The sequence below is a fragment of the Canis lupus genome, chromosome 2, assembly GCF_011100685.1.
Source record: "Canis lupus familiaris isolate Mischka breed German Shepherd chromosome 2, alternate assembly UU_Cfam_GSD_1.0, whole genome shotgun sequence".
Taxonomy (NCBI): Eukaryota; Metazoa; Chordata; class Mammalia; order Carnivora; family Canidae; genus Canis; species Canis lupus.
In genome coordinates, this window is record NC_049223.1 from 17631610 (window position 1) to 17647338 (window position 15729).

A 15729-nucleotide genomic window follows, 5' to 3' on the forward strand; every position below is an offset into this window, starting at 1 on the left:
AAAGAGAAATAGGGATTAGGATACAAAAGTAGAATCAGATGCAAATCAACCTGGGTTTAGGGTGGGAGGAAGCATAGTAAGGCTTCAGTAAATGCCTGCTGAATGAACAAATGGGGAGGGAGCAAGGTCTTGCCTCCATCACAGACCATGAGAACCTTTGCAAAGAGGATTCTTTATGATTCCAGGCTGTGGTGAGGCTGGCCAGTCAGTGGGGAAAATGCAGTTTTGCTTCATAGCAAAATTTTGTTCTCTTTTATTCCCCCTGAAACCACTGGATCTAGGGAGCTTCCTGCACTACCAACAGTGAAAATCTCCAGGGAGAGGTGCACATGTGTGGGCAGGAGCCACCCCAATGAGTTGATGTTCAGCCACCTTTGGCCTTGTGAGGGCATTCAGAGCTCTTTCCCCAACCCCCTGCCCCCCAAAGTAACAGAAGAGGGTGAAGGTGGCCTTACTGGTGAGCTCCTCCACTCAGGAATTATAGCAAGGGCTCTGGATTTCTGATCTGCCAATTGCACAAAATCAAATCAGAATCGGTATAGTTTTCACTGAACAGAATTCCTTTTTGGTTCCTTGTGACATAGGGTGAGCAAAAGCATAAGTGCTCAGTCCACTAAGAGCCCCTCAACTTTGTCCCCAAAGTGGTGTGCTGTCAATTAAAAGGTCCTTAAAAGTCAGAGAGGCCTTTTCATGCCCCTGAAGATGGGGATTGTGATCACTACTGCTGGCATGTAACACCTGTCGTGTACAAAAGTACTGTTCTAGGTGATAGATTAACTACCTACCTTACTCCTCACAATAATCCATAAGGGAAACCCTACTACCATCCCTATTTTATAGATGAAGTGAGTGTGCCTGCAACATGGCACAGCTACTAAGTGACAGAGCCAGGGTCTGCACTCGGGCCATGTGGCTCCAGAGTCAACCACCATCCTGTGCTACCTTATAGCAAGGTATCAACCTAACGTACAATTCAGAGGGGTGAGTGACCACAGTCCCCAGCAGCAGGTAGGCAGCAGGGGATGAGAAGTAGGTCATACTCTGGACAAGGTACTAAAACTTCCAAAACCTTTGTGTGTGTGTTTTTTTAATCTATAAAAGGGTGATAATAACATCAGACTACAAACATATGGTGAGGATTCAACTTTAATACTGAGGAGCATTCCATCCCTTTGCTCCTAGCATCCTCAGAAATAACAGTTATCAGACCCATTGGAAAGTTCCACCTGTCCCACTTCATGAAAAGAAGTGAGAAAAGTCAATGCCCCATAAAGCTCTAAATCCTGGGATCTCAACAGAAAAAAAAATGTACAAAATGCATCAAACATTCACCACGGACTAATAACCAACATTTATACCACACCTACTATTCCAGGTACATGAAACATATGAATGTGGTCTTAGCACTGACTTTACAAAGTGACTTGAGACTAGAAAAACAAAACAAAACAAGGTACAGAGTTGAGTAACTCATCCAAGGACACATGAGTAAGGAAGAAACAGCTATAGCTAAAAAATATGAAAAAAAAAAAAAAGGTAACCTCACCATAATAAAAAATATGCAGATGTTTAAAAATAAGATATTTTTGCCTATTGAATGATTTTTAAATGTTCTATTTTTATTTATTTTTTAAATTGAGATATAATTGGCATGTAACAATGTATTAGTTTTAGGTATGTAAGTAATAGTTTGATATACACATGCACTGCACATATCAAATGGTCATCACAATAAATCTAGTTCACATCCATCACCACACATGGTTAGAATTTTTTTTTCTTGTGATGAGAACTTTTAAGATCCACTCTTAGAAACTTTTAAGTAGTATTGCTAACGACAGCCACCATGCCGTACTTTCCATCCCCAGGACTTATTTATCTTATGACTGGAAGTTAGTAGCTTTTGACCAACTGCATCCATTTCGCCCACCTCCCACATATAAGTAAGATTACCGAGTATTTGTCTTTCTCTGTCAGACTTATTTCACTTAGCATAATACTCTCTAGGTCCATCCATGTTGTTTGCAAATGGCAGGACTTCCCTTCTATGGCTGAATAATAGTCCATCCCATCAAATTAACCATTTAAAAAATAAAGTCAATATCATAGTGAGATGAATTCAAACACTGCTGATATCTAAATTAATACAACTCCTCTGAAAAGCAACTTGGAAAGGCATATTACTCTCTTAAAAGTATATATTCAGGAATTCTCTTTTCCAGATTCTATGTGAAGGAAATAAAGACGCAAAGAAATATGTACAAGAATGTTCACATGGGATGATACACACATACACATACATAGTATATATAAGTGTGTATATATACACATGTAGATGTATAAGCAATCTAAATATCCAACAATGGAAGAATGGCTAAATTATAAGAAGCACTTTGAAAATTATATTCAGGGGACGCCTGGGTGGCTCAGTGGTTGAGCGTCTGCCTTTGGCTCAGGTTGTGATCCTGGGGTCCCCCTGGGGAGCCTGCTTCTCCCTCTGCCGATGTCTCTGTCTCTCTCTCTGTGTCTCTCATGAATAAATAAATAAAATATTTTTTTAAAAAGAAAATTATATTCTGTAAGCATGGATTACTTTTTTAGTGTCAAAAGAATGATGGGAATTTTAAGTGACTGTGTGCTTTTATTTTTAACTAGGAGACGGCTCCCACCCCCCACTTGGATTAGTTTCCTGATGAAGCACCATTAATAAAGAGGAAAACTTGTGACTAATAGTTTGAGCTCACCCAAGGTTCATTCTTTTTAAAACATAGGATTTGCTGAAAAGGAAATTCTGGATGTATTCCAAAGAAGGCCTACCAACACATTTCTCCACATCTTGTAATCAGGAGGGCCGAACTTCACTTTGCTGTGGCCCCAACTAAGATACAGAGAGAGGCAGAATTTTCAAGATATTTTACAGGATCTGGGGGACTCTAAACTCTAGGAGAGGAAGGGAAATGAGAATTTAAAAGTAAAAGCAGCAAGAAGCTGTAGCTATGCTCTCAGTTCTGCAATTTAAGGACTCTTCCACGGTTTAGAGGCTGGGTCACTGCTTCCCTTTTTTTTTTTTTTAAAGATTGTATGTATTTATTCATGAGACACACACACACACACACAGAGAGAGAGAGAGAGAGAGAGAGAGAGAGAGGCAGAGACACAGGTAGAGAGAGAAGCGGGCTCTGTGCAGGCAGCCTGACGTGGGACTCGATCCAGGACCCAGGATCAGGCCCTGGGTCAAAGGCCATGTTAAACTGCTGAGCCACCCGGGCTCCCCCTGCTTCTCATTTTAGTCCTAAAAATGTGGGGCGCCTGGGTGGCTCAATCCGTTAAGCAACTGCCTTCAGCTGAGGTCATGATTCCAGGGTCCTGGAATGGAGTCCCATGTTGAGCTCTCTGCTCAGCGGGGAGCCTGCTTCTCCCTCTCCCCCTGCCTGCTGCTCCCCCAGCTTGTGCGCTCTCTCTCTCTTTCGATATATATATCGAATAAATAAATAAAATCTTTAAAAAACAATAAGTAAATCACTGTTTAAATAAATAAATAACACATGACAAAAATCATACCATTGGACTCAGACCCTCTTTAAGACAAGCAACCATCATTTGAGACGTTGCAAAGCCCATTGAGATTTAGAAGAAAGACATAGTCTGCTAAGTGTAGTCTGTCTCATTAGAGAGGCACATTATTCTGTAAAATGAGTTAAACCAATCCTCTCGAGGGTTTACTGTGTGTGTAAACACTTTGCTTACGTTATGTCGGTTCAACTTCACAACACTGGGACAGGACCTATTTCATTCATATCCCTCCCTTACAGAGGGGGTCCTGCGCCGTAGGTACAACACTAGGCCCAAACTAGCTCACTGCCAATACACGGCAAAGCTCCATTTCTACCTGAGGGGTTACCTCAAAGTGGATGCCCCTTGCCTCTTTATGAATCTTAAATAATTAATTTCTCCAAAATAAAACAATTATAGGCTCACTCCTCTCATCCAACCATCTAGTCTGTGTAAGAATGCCTATTAGCCCAGCTCTGCTAAATGACGAACACGTGATCCACCTGGAGAGCTTGCCAAAACATGGGTTCTCTTTCACCAGGTGTGACGTGGGGCCTGCGATTTCTGCATTCCTAACAAGCTCCGAGGTGATCCTGGAACTGCTGGTCTTTTAGGTAGAAAGGAGTCCTGCAGAAGCTACCATATGACTATTTAAATTTAATTACAAATTCAATTCTTTGGTTGCCACATTTCAAGTGCTCAGTAGCCACCAGTGGCTATCATATTGGACAACATAGATACAGAGTATTTCAGTCATCAGAAAAAGTTCTTCTAGCTAGAGTGTGCCAAAAGCAGGAGAGCTACTTCTAAGACTAGATGGTTGGTGGCCCATTGCCTAGTGAGTTCACTTATTAATGCCTAAACTGAAAAGACACATACCTTCTTCCTTCTTACAACTTCTACTACTGCCTCCATTCCACACTCCTAACAAGACACGACAAGGAAATACACCTTCTTAAGTAAGGTAGTCCTCTCAAATGTAGCATGCTTTTATGTGTTTCTTATTGACATATGTTTCTTATTAAAAATAAGACCACATCAATGATGATTCTTACCTTCCTACAAAAATTAAAATTTGGATATGTACGTATTAGAAATACCAAATTTAGACTACTGCTACCTATACTATAGCAAAGTAAATGACATTTCAAATATTCAATAATAATGACAAACCTACAAAAAATACTAGTAATGCAAATAGAATATTTGACTCACAGGGAGAAAAACAGAAAAGGGGCTTTGGAGCTAAAATAAATGGAAAATTATTTTTTTAAGTGCATATAACTGTTTTATGATATCAGGAAAATTAACTAGTCTGGCTAGTTATAAGACCTAGAAGAATTACCAAAGTCAGTTTTTTTAAAGTTATGCAGACTTCCTTTTATTAAAAAAATACAAATCTAAGTTTTCAAAAAGTATTTCAATCTAGTTTTCAGACTTTTCTCTCTTTTTCTTTTTTTGTTTTAGAGCAGGGGAGAGAGAGAGGGAGAGGGAGAGAGAAAGAGAGAATCTTAAGCAGTCTCCATGGTCAGCGTGGAGGCTGACTCGGGGCTCCATTTCATACCATGAGATCACAACCTGAGCAAAATCAAGAGTTGAATGCTTAAGGGATGCCTGGGTGGCCCAGTGGTTGAACATCTGTCTTTAGCTCAGGTCGTGATCCTGGTATCCTGGGATCAAATCCCACATCAGGCTTCCCACAGGGAACCTGGTTCTCCCTTTGTCTATGTCTCTGCCTCTCCCCATGCCTCTCATAAATAAATAAAATCTTAAAAAACAAACAAACAAACAAACAAAAAAAGAGTTGGATGCTTAACTGACTGAGCCACTCAGGCACCCCTTGGATTAAAAAAAAAATCATTTTAATACTTAAATACAAAAAGTTTCCAAATTTGGTCTCAATAACCAAAATGGCCTAAATTAATAAATTTATAGTGATTTTAAATTACTAGCATCTTTCAAAACCTTTAAGTTCCTGCTGTCACACTTAGGGCAGCAACTTTAAGAGTATATAATATACATATTATATATAGTGACTCATACTGTAACATGATTGCAGACTTTAAATATTTTCTCATTATAGAACATATGGTTCCTTAAATTATGCAAAAAATGATAGAAATTATTCATGAAAAAACTGGCTTCTGTGCATAACCATATCCAACAGGTGTGTATTTTAAACACACGAGAGCTAATTAATGAGTGTTTGTATTCCTAAAATACTCTTTGGGGTGTATTCTAAGAAATAATTTGTGTTCACTTACACTCTTTATTAAAAAGTAACAGGAACCTGAAAATCATTTTCAGGAATGCTTTCTTAAAATGTTAATATCATTCCTCAAAATACTTTTTCCTCTTTGACAGCTTACACTTGAGTTCAACTCTTAAATAGTTTGAAAATTCTGTATGAGCCGCATGCAATGCAGACTGTAACAAGGGACAGTAGGACTTAAATGTTGCATGCATTTCCACTCTGTTTACTCAGTAGGAGTTTTAAGTGTCTTATTCTGAAAACTAATTTTGCAACTTGAAATTCCTAGGAACATCTGAATGTAATCCTTTCCTGTTCTTTAAAATGTTTTTTTCTTAACTTGACAGTGACAGATTAATGCATAAAGTAGGTCATAAAAAACATTGACTATATTAGAGAAGATCATTTTGAAATTTATGACAAAAACCTTCAACTCTCAATCTGGAATTGTATCTATCATAATGATCTTATGCCAATGGCTGGAATAAGCAAATCAAATTAAATAGAAAACTGTGTGATTTTAACTTGCTATGTTTAAAGTAGAAATTTCAGTTGCTTTTCGGGAAAATTCTTTCCTTCTGGCTGTATTACAAGAAATGAAATCATCTCATTCTATGGTGCCTACACACACCTAAAAAGGGAATTTGGTTTTTAGTGGAATATGACCAGAAAACTCAAATTCATTATTTAATGCAGGTTTATTTCTTAACAGTTAAACTGGTTATTTACTGAACATAGAGTTTATAAATCTTCCTAAAATCAGATCAAATTATCATCTTAATTCATCCAGATAAGAAGGAATCAGACATGTAATTACTGAATTTGAATCTAACTACAGTATTTCAAAGGAACATATGGTTTAAAATACCTTTTGACACTTTCAAATCTGTGTCTATAATTCTTGAAGTTTAACTTAATTTTTTATTTGCATATAAGAAACACTAACTTGTTCATAATGCACAATGTATGGATTAATGTGAATTTTTACATATTTTATGGATGGAAAACAAGATGGTACTCTTTATATACTCTTAATTTGAATATTTTTTTAATGTTTAAGAAATGCACTTAATGTGGAAGGAAAGACTGAGATTTTACTAATGGTTTACTACTTACAAATGATCTGAAGATTGTTTTATGACATAAAATTTCTCAGTTCAATTACTTTCAATTACATTTAACAGATATGCTTTCACTGGTAAATCAAAAGTTTTTTTGGTAAAGAACCTTAATTGCCATTGTTACATTTATAAGGATGTTGTAAGATACTGATAACCATTTCAAATCCAGTTCAAGCACAAAAAAAATCTCAAATACAACACATAATAAAATTACAAAACATGTTTGATTTCAAATTTTGTTCTGAAGAATTTCAGCATTTGTGCCAGTCCTTCAGAAATGAGCTATTTGTTTTACATCTCTGTTAGTGATGCCAGGGACTTGAGAGGAAAGTTTAAAAACAAACTGAAATGGCTTAAAAAACTGATTAAGAATGCTAGACACCAATGACTAAAAAGAGATTCTTACCACTTCAGAATGTTCACTGCCATCATCGTACATGTTCCTTCGATGCCTCAAACTAGATTGTCAATGTGGCCATCAAGAAGTCCTTTTGCAGGAAGCTAAAGTGCATTATCATAGTGATAGTGTTTCCACAGCTGGGATATAGTAACTATTAGTTTCCCACGCTTGGCAATGCTCTTAAAATAGGCTCTCAGACACCAAAAGACAAAAAAAAAAAAAAAAAAAAAAAAAAAAAAAAGACTATTTGCAAGTGATTCAGGAAATGATGATCTGGCAGACTGAATGAAAATTCCACAACCAAACAAAATCAGTTTTTGATGTAATATTATTAATTAATTACTAAAAGCAAAACAGACCCAAGAAAGTGCTGGGCCAGGGGATATTCATTCACTCTTGTGGTAAGTCACATGACCTACACCTAGACACAGAAAGGTTCCTAGTTTTCTTTTCTTTTTTTTTTTTTAAGATTTTTATTTATTTATGAGACACACACACACACACAGAGAGAGGGAGAGAGAGAGAGAGAGAGAGAGGCAGGCTCCATGCAGGGAGCCTGATGTGGGACTTGATCCTGGAACTCTAGGATCACGCCCCAGGCTAAAGGCAGGTGCGCTTAACTGCTGAGCCAGGTTCCTAGTTTTCAATGGAGGGCTAGCAACCATTAGAGGAACCCAGGTAGGCAGGGAAAAAACATACTGATTGTGATTAATTTCCATTTATTTAAGTAATTAGAAAGATTTTCTAGGAATTTAAAGGGAATTTGAGTGTTAGTTTGTGTAAAATTAAAAGACTTTGTAATTTACTTGATTTCGAATCATCCACAAGCCAAATGAGCTAACCTAGTCTTTCAACAAGACACTTGTATACATTTCTTCCTTGGTTGCATTTGTTTCAAATTGTGAATAATTTGTGTAAGAAGGTATACAAAGAAAGCCACGAATGATTAATACTATGCTGGTCCTTAAATGAAAAATAATGTCTCTCTCTTTTTTTTAAAGATTTTATTTATTTATTCATGAGAGACATACAGAGAGAGAGAGAGAGAGAGAGGCAGAGACACAGGCAGAGGGAGAAGCAGGCTCCATGCAGGGAGTCTGACGTGGGACTCGATCCCGGGTCTCCAGGATCATGCCCTGAGCCAAAGGCAGGCACTAAACCACTGTGCCACCCAGGGATCCCAGTGTGTCTCCTTTGTCAACTTTCAGGTGGCGTATAAAAGAATGCCACATTATGATTCAAAGAAAATATTTCAACAAAATGTTTCATTTTCCCAGTCTTTTAAAAAATGATAACAAAAATCTTGCCAAACATCCTTGTAGTACAAGGACAGGATTTCTGCCAAGGAAGCCGTGATGTTTTAATTAGAAATAATTTAACCAAATACTGGACATGCTTAATTGGTTGTGTAGATCAAAATACAGTAATGAGGCAGAAGAAACTCAACCCTGAGTGTCGTTTGGGGAAAAACAAACAAACGAACCACAAAGGCAAACCATGGGCGAGAATCCAACTCACCTCATACTTGTAAATAGTTGGTCATCAAAGAGTTTGTCAAATGAAGGAAGATGGAGAACTGTACAGATGCCTTGCAGAGTAGCTGGTCCTCTCCTATTCTGATGAGAATCTCAAGGCCAGAGAGGTTAAATAACTTACCCAACGTCAATCAGCTAGATTGCCTGCTGGGAACAAACTAATCTCTAGATAATGTCCTCAGCTAAACTCTAGGACAGGACACACAATACAGTGGACAGCAAAAGTACAAAGAAACAAGAGTGGGCTGAACTCCGGAAACAATCTTAATTATCAACTCTATCAGTAATTAACCTTGAGATCCAGGGCAAGTCACTTAAGTCCTCTGGACATTTGCTTTCATCCTTAAACAAAGTGGACTGGATTAGATGAATTTCCACCTTTACTTTTTACCTCTACCTTTCCAAAACTGCACATACAAGTAAGATGGCCTTTACCTAAAATGCTACCATTAAAAAACAAACAAACAAAAAAAGACAAAGAAATTTGTAAAGACTTCTGGATTTTATGAGAACTTCTCAGTCTCCTGTCAGTGTTGAGCCCTATTATACACACTAAGGAGAAAGAAAGTTAAAGAATCATGAAAAAAGCAATATTGCATGGGAAATGGAGCTTTGGTACAGAGAGGGAAATAGGAAGATGAGATACAGAGCAAGTAGAGCAAATTATGTAGAGATACATGAGAGAAAGGTGCAGGTCCTAGGTAACAGTATGAGAAAAGGTAAGGGAAGAAAGAACAGGCTTGAAGATGTTGAAAAAAAAAAAAAAAAAGACAAGGGTAGACCAGAAGAATGAACTGCACTGAAGGCCATATTCTTTTAAAAGGCATTCACAAAAATAACTGCCATATTAACACTCATATAGTAGTTTATGACATAGAATGTACTTCCTGCAAATTAGTTTCTTCTTAAATCAAACCGATTTGATTGGTATTATTACCCTTACTATTTTACAAGAAAACAAAATTTATATTCAGAAATGTTAGGTACTGTGGCCAAAGTCAGAGAGCTCCTAGGCATGCAAAAGACAAGAACGTGAATTCAGACCCTCTAGTTCAAACGCTCTCTTTTCTCAACCATATCACACTGCCTGTCTAGTCATATCCTTAAAAAAAAAAGGATGCTATTAAACACTATATGATTAGTAACCTACTAGACCAGGGACAGAAGGGAAAATGAGAAACTCATAAGCTCATTCCTAGCCTTCAGAGCATACACAATCAGAGGATGGGCCTCCATGGCAACACAGAAGACCCCTCGAAAGGAATAGGATTTGAACGGGCCTGAAAAGAAAGGTGACGTGACTAAGTCCAAGACATTCTCAAGCGAGGACAGACAGTAACCAATCAATCAATTGATCGATTGAAGTTTGTACCGGTATTATGTCTGAAAAGACACTCCTGAGCTACCCATCTGGGTGAGAGCCCTAATGCCAGGTTGAATTTGAAATTTATCCTATAAATAGTAAGGAGCACCCAAGATCATAAAGCAGGGGGTGGGGGTGAGATGTTAACACCTCTACTTAGGAAATCTAGTCTGCTTTTCTAGGAAGAATGGCCTATGAAGTAGAGGGGAGGTGGCAGAGAGAACTATGTGAATATGAAGGACACAGGAGAAGGTGGATCAAAGGAAGCCAACGCAGGCAAGCAGCCTTTCTCACTGGCAAAACCAATTAGCACATAGTTTATGAACTCGCTTAATGAAGAGTTTGCTTCAGATTCTACTCTCATTTCCTACAGCAGTATTTCCTAATGGATCTTATTTTGATGGACTTTATAATCAATGACTTCACAGGATATTACTTTTAGTTTTATGGGTTTTTTAATTTAAAGAACTTTACGGGTGCATAGCTGGCTCAGTTTGAAGAGTGTGTGACTCTTGATCTTGGGGTCATGAGTTCAAGCCGCATGTTGGGTGCAGCAATTACATACATACATACATACATACAATTTTGAAGAACTTTAAGTTCTTTCCTTCTGGCAACTTTTGAATACATAACAATATTATTTTTTTAAAGATTTATTTATTTATTTTAGGGGGGAGTAAGGGTAGGGGGCAGAGGAAGAGGGAGAAAATCTCCAGTAGACTCTGCTGAGTACAGAGCCTGACACCCCACTTGGGTCTTGAGCTCACAATCCCGAGACCATAACTCAGGCTGAAGTCAAGAGCCCAACAATCAACCAACTGAGCCACCAGGGTGCCCCTATAATATAGTATTATTAACTATAGTCACTATGTTGTATATTAAATCCCAGGACTTACTTATTTTGTAACTAGAAGTTTGTACCCTTTGACCCCTCTTCATCCATTTCTTCACCTATTTAAGAGAGAGTAGATCTTAAAGTTTCTCATCATAAGAAAAAAAATGTAACTATGTGTGGTGATTGATATTAACTAGACTTACTATAATCATTTTGTAATATAGATCATTCACTTGTACACCTGACACTAATATAATGTTACATGTCAATTATATCACAATTTTTAAAATTTATTTTTATTTTTTTATTTTTTAAGATTATATTTATTTATTCATGAGACAGAGGGAGAGAGAGAGAGAGAGAGAGAGAGAGAGGCAGAGACACAGGCAGAGGGAGAAGCAGGCTCCATGCAAGGAGCCCGACATGGGACTTGATTCCGGGTCTCCAGGATCAGGCCCTGGGCCAAAGGTGGCGCTAAACCGCTCAGCCACCTGGGCTGCCCCACAATTTTTTTTAAAAAGAATTTTAAATCAATTCACCTAAGGCTAATTCTGTGTTAAATCTCTAAAATGACTACCTATAATACTCATATTAACGCTTAGCAAAAAGCAAAATGAAACAAAGAGGACATAGTAATCACACAATGAAAAAAAATTAGATAAATCTGGTAAACTGCTACTAATAAAACATTCAGAAGAAAGTCTTTAGATAAATGTCTCTTAAGCAGTTATAAAGAAATATATCCAGAGCGCTAATTTGATAAATTAGTTTTCTGAAACACAAATTAAGTTGAAAATGTGTTTTAAGAAGCATGTTTAACAAGTCCTTTAAAGTCAGAAAGATGACTAAAAAGAACAAGACACATGGACGTATATGGAAACAAGATGTAAATGAGGCTTAAAGCATTAGGTGAATCACCATGAGATGAACCCATAGTTAGCTGTCAAACAGACCTAGGTTTGGGGAAATATGTAGTAGTAATAACACAGAAGTTAGAAGTGCAGTTAAAAATCTCACCTTAGGCATGGTAACAGTGGTCAAGCAACCACGGACAAAAGCATAACAAGCAACTACCTGTCTACCTGGCTTTTTTCTTCTCAGATCTACTTAGGGATGGCTACATGACGTACAGGTGATGGCTGAGTTTAGGGAGTAGATGAGAACTTCAAAAGCCGGGTTCTCACAGTAGTAATAGAAAAGAGAGTTTCAGAAAACCAAACCAAACCAAACCCTGGGGAACACACATTTAGTAAATGGGGAGGAAATACAATCAGCCAAGAATGAGACGTTGTGCTCAGAGAAGGAGGAGGAAAGGAAAAACAGAATGTGATAAAGGAGGGATGAGAAATGTACAAAAAAAAAAAAAGTCAAAAGGCATTAGGATTGTGGACAGTTCTTGGCTTTGATGGAGAGGAAGGCTGAAATCATGTTCCCTTCTTCCATTAGGGAATTCACTGGGTTTGTGGCAGAGGATGGTGAAAAGGGCACAGGCTTTGAAATCAGACAAATTTGCTCTATGACCTGCCTGCTGTGTATTCGGCAGGTCCCTAATCCACAACAAGAGCCCCTTGTTTCAGGGGTCCAGCTTCCTAGAGTCTTGTGCCCTGTTACCACAATAACTTAGCCCTGTTTCAAAGCCTTCACTTAAAAGTTCTGCATCTCAGTGTCCTTACCTATAAAATGGAAATACCAACCTATTTCCCATGACTTCCATGAGAGATAACGAGTTATTATAAACACAAAGTAAATTTTAGTTCAAAACTCAAATACTTTGAGCTTTAGTTCCCTTCTCTATAGTAGAGAAAAAAATTACCATTTATTTCTGAGGTTGAGTAACTGATGTCAAAGGAACTCCAATTTTCACTCCCCTATTCTTACAATGTTGACTCACCATCAATTTATTAACGTAATAGATCTTTCCTGAGTGCCTAACTCTGCATTACTTTGGACCCCGTCATGCTCCCCCACACACACCCATATAAGACTGTGGTCCTATATTTATGACATATGTTGAATACAGAACAGTTTGCAGTTTGTGCTCAAGACTCCAATTTACAACCCAGGGGTTTTCAGTATCACTCACCACAGTAGAAAGCATAAAAGTCAACCTTAACATCAGAAAAATTCAAAGAATAACATTTAGAATTCAAGAGTTGTGGCCAAAAACATGCCAGATTTAGAAGAACATCGCTTGTAAATTACAAACATTGTTTGAACCTCCATCTACTTTTTCAGCAGGGGGGCAGGCATCTCAGAGGGCACTGGCAGTTATAGTTTAAGGCGGTGCCTGAAAAATAATTTGGAATTGAAAACAAGGAAATGGCAGCCAGTGTTTCAGTGGCTATTAAGATCCCCCAAAAGGGTACCTGGGTGGCTCAGTTGATTAAGTGTCTGACTTTGGCTCAGGTCATGATCTCAGTTCTAGGACTGAGCCCCATGTTGGGCTCCCTGCTAAGTAGGGAGTCTGTTTCTCCCTCTCCCCCTGCTCCTTCTCTCTCTCTTTCACTCTTTCTCTCTCAAATAAATTAAAAAAAATTAGAACGAACTATTTGTCTCATTAACTGCTGTGTTCCTGGGTCCTACAGCACCTGGCACCTATGGTAGTAGCTCAATACACATTTTATAGCTGAATGGATAAACACGTTTCCTTGTTTCCATGTATTCCCATTCATTCATTCATTCATTCATACCTTAAATATTTGTGCACTGCTAGAATAGAGATAATTTGCTAGACATCAAGGCTTCCAGGGTAGATAAGGCAAACATGGGTCCTATACTCAGTTGGAGCTTGTAGCCTAGACTGGTTGTTCCAAAAAGGTGTTCCAGAAATCTGTTGCAGCATTTCTGGTTGTCTCAACAACTGAGGGACATTACAGGCTGTCTGTGGGCAGAGGCCAGGGATATAAATGTCCTGCATCATGTGCAACAGTCTCACGTAACAATAAAATGGGTGTGCACCCCTCATGCTCTTGGTCCTGCTGAAACTCATGCAGGTGAAAAATCTGTTTATAAAATGATCCAAACCCAGAATCTAACCCTCTTATGCATACAAGAGCAAAGCATTTTTGTATGGATGTCAAATGCACTGAATTCTCTACAAATGAAAGTAGTGTGTCAATCAATCGAAGACCGTACTTTGCACTTTACCAAGAATCGTTGAGTACAGTCTCCAGTAGCCACCCCCCTGAGCCATGCACCTCTCAACCTGTTTACAGCTGCCCCGTCCACACGACCAACAGACAGGGCAGAGAGGTGACTACTTCATGACCACTACACCTCCCAGTGTGGTCATTCCTGCACCGTCACACACTGAGATACACGTGACTGAAGAATACACAAATGACTTAGTGAGGTTTTTTACATTCTGCATTAGTTGTTCACATTTAAGCAGGACTTTGATTTCCAGATCATAAAGGAGGCATGCTGAAGTATTTGTAAAAGAAACTGAGTCTGCTAGAAACGTGACCTGCCGTCCCAGACAATAAGGAGGTCAAATAATCGCATTGGTAGGAAGCAAATAAACTCAGTTCAGTGACAGAGACAAATGGGAGGAACCGCCTGAGAGAGGGCAGTTGTTGAAAACCTTTCTGAAGAATTATGGTTTAACTGAACACTTACAAATAAGAGGAAGGGACAGAAAGAACATTTCCAAGAAAGAGGACAGCAAGCACAGAGGCTGTGAGGTTGGAAAGAACTTGCTTGTTGGAGAAATTGGACAAAAAAAAAATCAATGATGATGAAGTACAGCAAGTCAAAGGGACATGATGCTGCGGGCGATGATGGGCTTGGTGGTGGTGGCGGAAACGAGCAGGATGCAGAGCAGATGTGGACTGGCTGGGTTATATGGATGAATCCGGTGTAGTGTGGTGGGGAAAAGCTGGGTAGAGGGCCAGGCTATGGTGGCACCAATGGGGTTCCCGGAGCTCTGGCCTATGAAGTGGAGGAGATGTGTAAGAAGCACCAGAGGCTTGCATGGACTGAGAGATCTGGCCTCCTAGGATCTACAGCCCTGGTGCACCAGGAGCATCCCTGTGCAAACCTTCTAGAGAGGCATTGTTGTTGTTGTTGTTTTTCATATTTTACCTGTGAGCTAGTTCCTTCAGACACTAAAAGAAAGAGTAAGGTCAGACACAGGGAGTCTAAGTAGCTGGGCTCCTCCCAGATACTTCTTTGACTGTTAAGTGGAGCTCTCGGCTTTAGCAGGAGCTCTGCTGTAGCATAAAAAGAAATCAAATAAAGGCTACATACATTCAAGAGTTCTAACCATTTGTGTGGTATTGTTAATTAGCTTGAGAATAAATCATGGGTAAAATCAACACCAAATGACTAGTTATGGATGGTAACCCCAGTTTTTAACAACTTTTTTTTTAAATACAGCTTTTCTAACATAGGTTCATACCTAGAAAGGAACAGCTACAGGTGAGATCTACAAAAGATAGGTTCTTTATCTAGAATCTGAAAATCTAGAAAGCTCAAACAACAAAGAGGTGTTAGAAGTATTAAAGCACATCTTCAAATCAGAAGGGACTCCTCAAGAAAGAAACCACGTGGTGTTCCAGCGGGTGTGTTGTATTTTAATTCTCTAGATCCTGCCAATCCCACATGTAGGATATGGAGATAATGAAATGGATTCAGAGAAGCTCTCTCTTCCTGTTTTCTCTTGCTTCTCCTA

General features: G+C 38.6%; 1 protein-coding gene across 11 annotated transcripts in view; it reads right to left on the reverse strand.

Moving 5' to 3' along the window:
* CACNB2 (calcium voltage-gated channel auxiliary subunit beta 2) overlaps positions 1-15729 on the reverse strand; it is a 374689-nt gene that overhangs the window by 148330 nt on the left and 210630 nt on the right. The window contains exon 1 of one of the 11 annotated variants that reach the window (XM_038529976.1): positions 8843-8861. The exons of the other annotated variants lie outside the window; for them this stretch is intronic. The gene's annotated coding sequence lies outside the window, so the exon portion shown is untranslated. Of the gene's footprint in view, positions 1-8842; positions 8862-15729 lie in introns of those variants that run through there. 11 annotated transcript variants of the gene reach the window in all.